Source organism: Sinocyclocheilus anshuiensis, unplaced genomic scaffold, assembly GCF_001515605.1.
Source record: "Sinocyclocheilus anshuiensis isolate Anshui unplaced genomic scaffold, SAMN03320099.WGS_v1.1 scaffold1493, whole genome shotgun sequence".
NCBI lineage: Eukaryota > Metazoa > Chordata > Actinopteri > Cypriniformes > Cyprinidae > Sinocyclocheilus > Sinocyclocheilus anshuiensis.
This window is the reverse complement of record NW_015547727.1, coordinates 48807-55177: the sequence shown is the minus strand read 5'-3', so window position 1 is coordinate 55177 and position 6371 is coordinate 48807. Positions and strand designations below refer to the sequence as shown.

The window sequence follows — 6371 nt, the reverse complement described above, 5'->3', positions numbered from 1 at the left end:
TGGCTGCAATATAACAAAGAGTGAAAAATTTAAGGGGGTCTGAATACTTTCCGTACCCACTGTATATATTGTCTCAATTCTGCACATTTTCAGTTTTATGAAGAAGAATGATGAATATAATTTACCAGACAGAATAATCATGAAGTAGCTGCTGACCGAATCCACCCTAACCAACATTATTTCCACCCAGCTGCAATATTGCCTGCACATGGATATGCAGTTATTTAAACACCATCTGACATTATTGCCTGCAGAGAGAGAGAGATGTGTGTTCAACCCAACTTCATTATCAGCGCAGGGACGGGTGACTGTGGTACAGTTTTCGCTGTAGCGGCAAATTGGAGGCATTTCCATTTACTGGAAATATTACTGGGCTGGGATGTTTTAAGCCTTCAGGACTGGGAGTGATCACAGTTCTCCACACCCCGCCCCCATCTCTGTCTCTATGATATTTAAATTTGCTATGAATGGCATGCTGACATCAGTATCAAATTATTTTTCCACTGTCTGACTCAACCAGGTTACAGATAACATATGACATGCATTTGTGTATGTTCAAACAACTTCACTGGGATGGAGTGAGATTTGAATTAGGCTGGACATCAATGCTTATGTGTTGTTATGTGGTTCCTATGAGTTTTTTAGGCTGTTAGTATGTGTTGCCCAAAACCCCCTTAAAACCAGTCAATAGACCAGATTTACCTGGGGATGCATTTACTGTACAACGACGTAACACACTGCTTAACTACAATGGTATGATGCATCATTGGATAAATTAACTCGCTAGTGACAACTGTTTCCGTACTAACATGGGCTCACCTACCATCATTTGAACCATGTTGGCTGAACAATATAGGACTGTCATTAATAAAGCCATGTGTAGGATGTGGAATAATAACTTCTGCTAATTAATCGATTCAAGATCAAAATTCATGTCAGATTAATATAGTTTATTTACATGAACAACAGAAGGCCTTTAATGTTTTATGAACATGGCATCTGAGGACTTCTTCACTATTTTGATCTCCTTAGTTTTGATTATTCAATGCTGGATTCATTGCGGAAAAAGCCGAAACATCGAACTATGTTAGTAATGAAGAAACTTTTCAACCATAACTGGCTATCAATGATTTTGGGAAACACACCCAGGTTAGGAGACCAACTAAGAGTTTACAGGACACCATTTTCAACTAAAAAATGGAAAAAATGTTGTTTAAAATGGCATTTTGGGGACTGAAAATGCGAACTTTTTAAAATGGGTTTATCTTGCAAACGATGCTGTTATCGTCTCCGTGTATCGTCTCCATAATTATTAACACTAGAGGTGTTTCGTGTCATTCGCATAGTTTTAAAATGCGAATGAAATGAAACGTTCAAAATAAAATATAAATTTATCCATTTCTGGTAATCCCCGGTTGCTATGGTCACGCCGGTTTGTTTACGCATTAAACTCGTGACAATGAGCAAAGGATGTTGTTCCCTCAACATAGGATCTCAAGGCCACGACTTTACATTGCATGGCCACGACATAAGGATTTCGTTACCTCGACAAAATGATCTTGTGGCAATGTCATTTTATCACATTCCCATGAGTTAATATGATGTGGCCATGACAAAACTAAGTGAACCGAACATGTCCCCTCCCAGTCACCGTACTGTGTAAACTACAAAAAGCACAAATTTGTGAAAACAGTGAAGCATATTATGTGTTTAGTCTATAGGAATGCGTATGTGCGCAGTTTCTTTACAAAGTGACACCGCCGACTACTGGCCTGGCTTGCATAATACAGCGTTTTAATCATTTTTGTGGATTTGTTTGAATGGGGATTGTCTTGACAATGTTGTCATCTGTACATGAAACCTTTCAAGAAAGAAAAAAAAAAACATTTCCATTTAGTCGTCGTGTAAACACCCTAAGACTAGCAAACAATCGTAGGCTTGTAAGTTTATGGGATTTGTTTTAGTGATAGGACAATATTTTGGCCAGGCTGATGAACTGTCCAATCATTTGACTTTTTATTTTAATTTTCTGTCCCTTTGGCCATGAATTCTGAGTACATATTGTGTGAAATTAATGTTCATTTAATTTTGAGTGTGTGTATGTCTCAGTTGCTATTTTTAAATTGCATTATGCAGTGCATATCAAAATAATATCATACATATTGAGCTGGTTATGTGATGCACTATGGTAAAAGTGTATTGAGGTCATAACACAGTACTGTGCAAAGAACCATGCAGAAATAAGTCTTTATTAATCAATAATTGGTCCTTGTAATCATAATTTGTGCTAAAAGCAATAAAAGGTGTTTGAATCAAATGTGTAGGTAAAGTTTTGGAGTTTTGCAAAAATATAGGCAGAGGCAGTCTTGCAAATTTAGGTTATCAGCAATTGAATAACCAATACTGCTCCACTGACCACATGATTTTTCCACTTGTTTTATTTGCTGGCAAGTGCACACTTCTCTGCACAGTCTGAGCTATCATTCATCATTCACACACAGTGCTGGATAGATTACATGCAAATGTAATACTCAGCCGTAAGTAGGAGCAATACTGTCGATTGCTAAAATGATAGAACACAGAACAGCACTTCACGATCAGCCAGGATTTTATGCAACATCAGTGAATCTTTCTATGGTTTTACAAACTCTTTGCCACCTCCTTCAACATTATTTATATTAGTAGACGAAACAGTATTGCAACACTCCAGAATCTTTCTTCATGTCCCTTTCTTCATGTAAACAGTAGATTATTTCCCAAGTTGAAATTTTATAAAGAAAGAGTGTTGTACAATTATAAATAAAACACAATTTTACAATATCCTCTGTGTTCTTATCCTCTCAATTTCCAAAACACAAAGCCAAACATTAGCCAGTGAAGAACTGTGTCCCATTTTAAGAGAAGACCCCAGTAACCACCATGTGTGTCACTACCTTTTACAGTCCCTCGTTAGATTAAATAAGACATTTTTCTAAAATATTCACATGGCGATACAGATAACTGCCACTAACCAGATGTTACATATTAAGGCAGAGAGGAACCTGATGTTTCTTGTCGATATGCCAACCACATTTGAGATGGTCTGATAATACTATCGTGTTCATTTTGGCGAGGGGCTGCAAAGAAACAGTGCCCTCTATTCATTGGAAATCCTCTTGACAGAGCTACAAGTGACCTGAAAATAGATTTTCTGATTAAGCTTTAATGAGCTCAGAAGCTCTGGATCACTTTGAAAGTGACTCCTGGAGGGAGGAGAAGAAACGGCTCTCAGCACAAACCATGGAAAGGTTTAGAGGTATCACACGTGTGACACTGCTCTTGTTGAAAACCAACACAACGGCAGATTAATATTGTAAAGTAACATCGCTCCATTGGGGCGCAGTCATATTAGACAAGGATATTTTTATATTAGACAAATAGATACATATTGCCAATGTAAACCTTTGAATCCGTCTACTTTTCCAGATTTATAAATATCAAATGCATAGTGCTGGGGTGCGTATGTTTATTTACGTCTTAAGCCTAAAGTATACTTCACTTTTGACAGAAATGCTTAGTGTATGCATACAGCCAAACACATTACTTTTGAAGTATACTTCATTTGATTGCCAAAATTGTCCAAAAACCCAGAAACGGCTTAGCATTTTTGAACTTCCAGTTCCATTGTCCTGAAGCCTGTGGGCTTTTTTTTTTTTTTTTTGAAAGGGTTATTGGTTAAAAGCCTGACATAAGATCTGTAGTTAACACAAGCTAGTAATATTTCCATGTTTTATCCAATGAAATTAAATACGTCAGTAGTATTTCACTTGTGATTTTTTTAAAGGGGTCATATGATGCGATTTCAAGTTTTCCAAAACTAAGCGTTTGAGAGAGGCGGGGCATAGAGGACCTACAATAATGTACAGTATTTGAAAAATAATGTGTTTTTTGAACATTAAAGCATGTCAACATATTCTGTTACACCAAATACACAAAATAATGATCTTTAAAAAAGCATCATATGACCCCTTTAAAGCTTTTATGTGTCTGTATAAAGGCAGGTGGATAAATGGGACTACAGCGGTTGTCTGGGACATGAACAGGCATCACTCCAAACAGGTAAACTCACTCACTAGTCACTTTCACAGCCTTGTTGATTATAATCATGCTTTTGCAAACTATTCTCAAACTTTACAACTTGTAGATTTTAAACAAAACCAAAAGAGCTGTGGGATGCTTAGTGATGGTGACGTTGATATCATGTTTGGTGTAAGTTCGTTTACAGCTACATTTTAGCAACCAGCAGCAATAGGCCAGCATCATGATGGCAACATTTGCACAGGCAAGACCCACTGTTGTTTTCTTCAGAAAATGTAAAAATCTAGTTTTAGCCACTAGTAGCACAAAAATACACATAGGCATTTTAAAATCACACATTTTTAATCTTAATATAAAATAAAAATGTATTATACTGAATCCTCTTTAGTAATAGTAAGCAGATTCTGTCATTATAAAGATGTGAGCTTTCAAACATTATCACAGTATATGTCTACACACTGGAATCTAAAAACCTGCCATGCACCATGTGCCTGTCGGCTGATAAAGTGTTAGTAATCCAGCGTGACCATTAATTGAAATGATTTATGACAGCTCTTCAGAGGTTTTGCCCTGTTGCCACCATCCTCTTTGTATAATAATATACTGCAGTGGTTCTGCTTCACTTCAGGATTAAGATTTACACTAAGCATCAAGTGGTAACCCATCAGTACCAAAACCCATCAGTTCTTCCAAAACTGTATGGCCTGTAACGAACACAAAATCATATTTTGAAGAATATTGGTAACCAAACAGTTGCTGATAGCCAGTGATGTCCATTGATCAAAAAAAAAAAAAAAAGGACTATGGAACTCAATGGCTACCAGCAATTGTTTGGTTACCAACATTCTTCAAAATATCTTCTTTTGTGTTCAACAGAAGAAATACATTTATACAGGTTTGGAACAACTTAAAGTAAATAATGACAAAATTGTATTTTTGGGTAAACTATCCCTTTAATATTACCATGAGTTAGATAGGCCGACCATTATGTCAAATTATGAACAAGGCATATAAGATGAATAGGAAAAAATACCATTTTGGTTTCACGGTCTTGACATCCAAGAATTTATAACATGAAACAAACTGTAGTCGACAAAAAACATGCTTATCCCTGCCGCAAATGAACCTGTATTTAATAGTGAGGTAGGGATGCTCATTTTAGTTAATTTTCCCGACCGACAACCGCTGCTCGTTATCAGAACATTAACCGTTAACTAATAAGATTTGAATATTAAATTAGTATTAAATAAATAATAGAATGGACTGTTTCTGAACTTCTGAGAACAAAGAAAAACAGAATAAAATAATATAAATAAAAAGAATAAAATAAATAGGCCTACACGAGATATTTTTCACTTAAATAATTAACAAATTAAGATGACAAAATGCAAACACACACTGAATATTTCTATGCGCTTTGAAGAACCACGATTTTTCCACAGACTTACAAATAAATAGCAGGTATACCTTAGTGCACAACTGGTCTAGTTTTTATTTTAAAAAATACATAAATAACGTGCCGTCTGGAGCGCAACCTGTTCCGTGGCAGAAAACACTGGTTTCTGCAGTGTTGAGCCTTGTAGCCAAACACTGACATATCTGTTGATTTCATGAACGCAATGGCCAATCAGAGGTGTTTACGTTAGAATCCACTCACCACTCATAAAGCAGGAGTTTTGTTCAGTGTTTCTGAGTTGTGCACACTCACGAATCCTCTCATTAGAACAAACAAAATGTACACACGATGTAAATAAGTGATTAATTGTGCAGTAGTGTAGAGCTTCATTGAATATAACGGGACCTTGTGAGATCGTGAAGAACTGAGATGAGTGACAGCATTTTAATGATTATAAGCGGGAGTGCTCTTTCTAGGCTATAACCCATTCAGAATTTGAATACATTCACTCAGGGATTCACTCTCTAATAACCATTTATCCAATATTGGCTTTTGCCATTGTGTTGCCTTTATTACTTCAGTTAAGTGAAAGTGGAGGTGCTTGCACAGCGAAATATAGCATCCCTAGTCTGAGGTGTGTTTTTTTCAGTTTGCATTCCTAACTATGCATGATTAAATGGTTAGCTGCATTTTATAATTAGCATTGTTTTTCCCTTCTATCTATGGCCAGAACAGACCTGACCCATTTTTGGGTCAAGACCCATCATTTGAGAAGCACTGGTGTAAAGCACATCTGTTATTATGTGCCTCAGTGTGCGGCTGTCACTGAGAGGAATCTTGTTCTGTGAGGTGACAGTGAGGCGTGTGTGTGTGTGTGTGTGTGTGTGTGTGTGTGTGT

At 36.6% G+C, this 6371-nt stretch overlaps 1 long non-coding RNA gene across 1 annotated transcript in view; it reads right to left on the bottom strand.

Annotated features, from left to right (window-relative positions):
- Positions 1-378: 378 nt before the first annotated feature.
- LOC107704292 (uncharacterized) overlaps positions 379-6371 on the bottom strand; it is a 14874-nt gene continuing 8881 nt past the window's right edge. Inside the window, exon 3 of the long non-coding RNA XR_001635942.1 lies at positions 379-390. This is a non-coding gene — a long non-coding RNA (uncharacterized LOC107704292). The remainder of the gene's footprint in view (positions 391-6371) is intronic.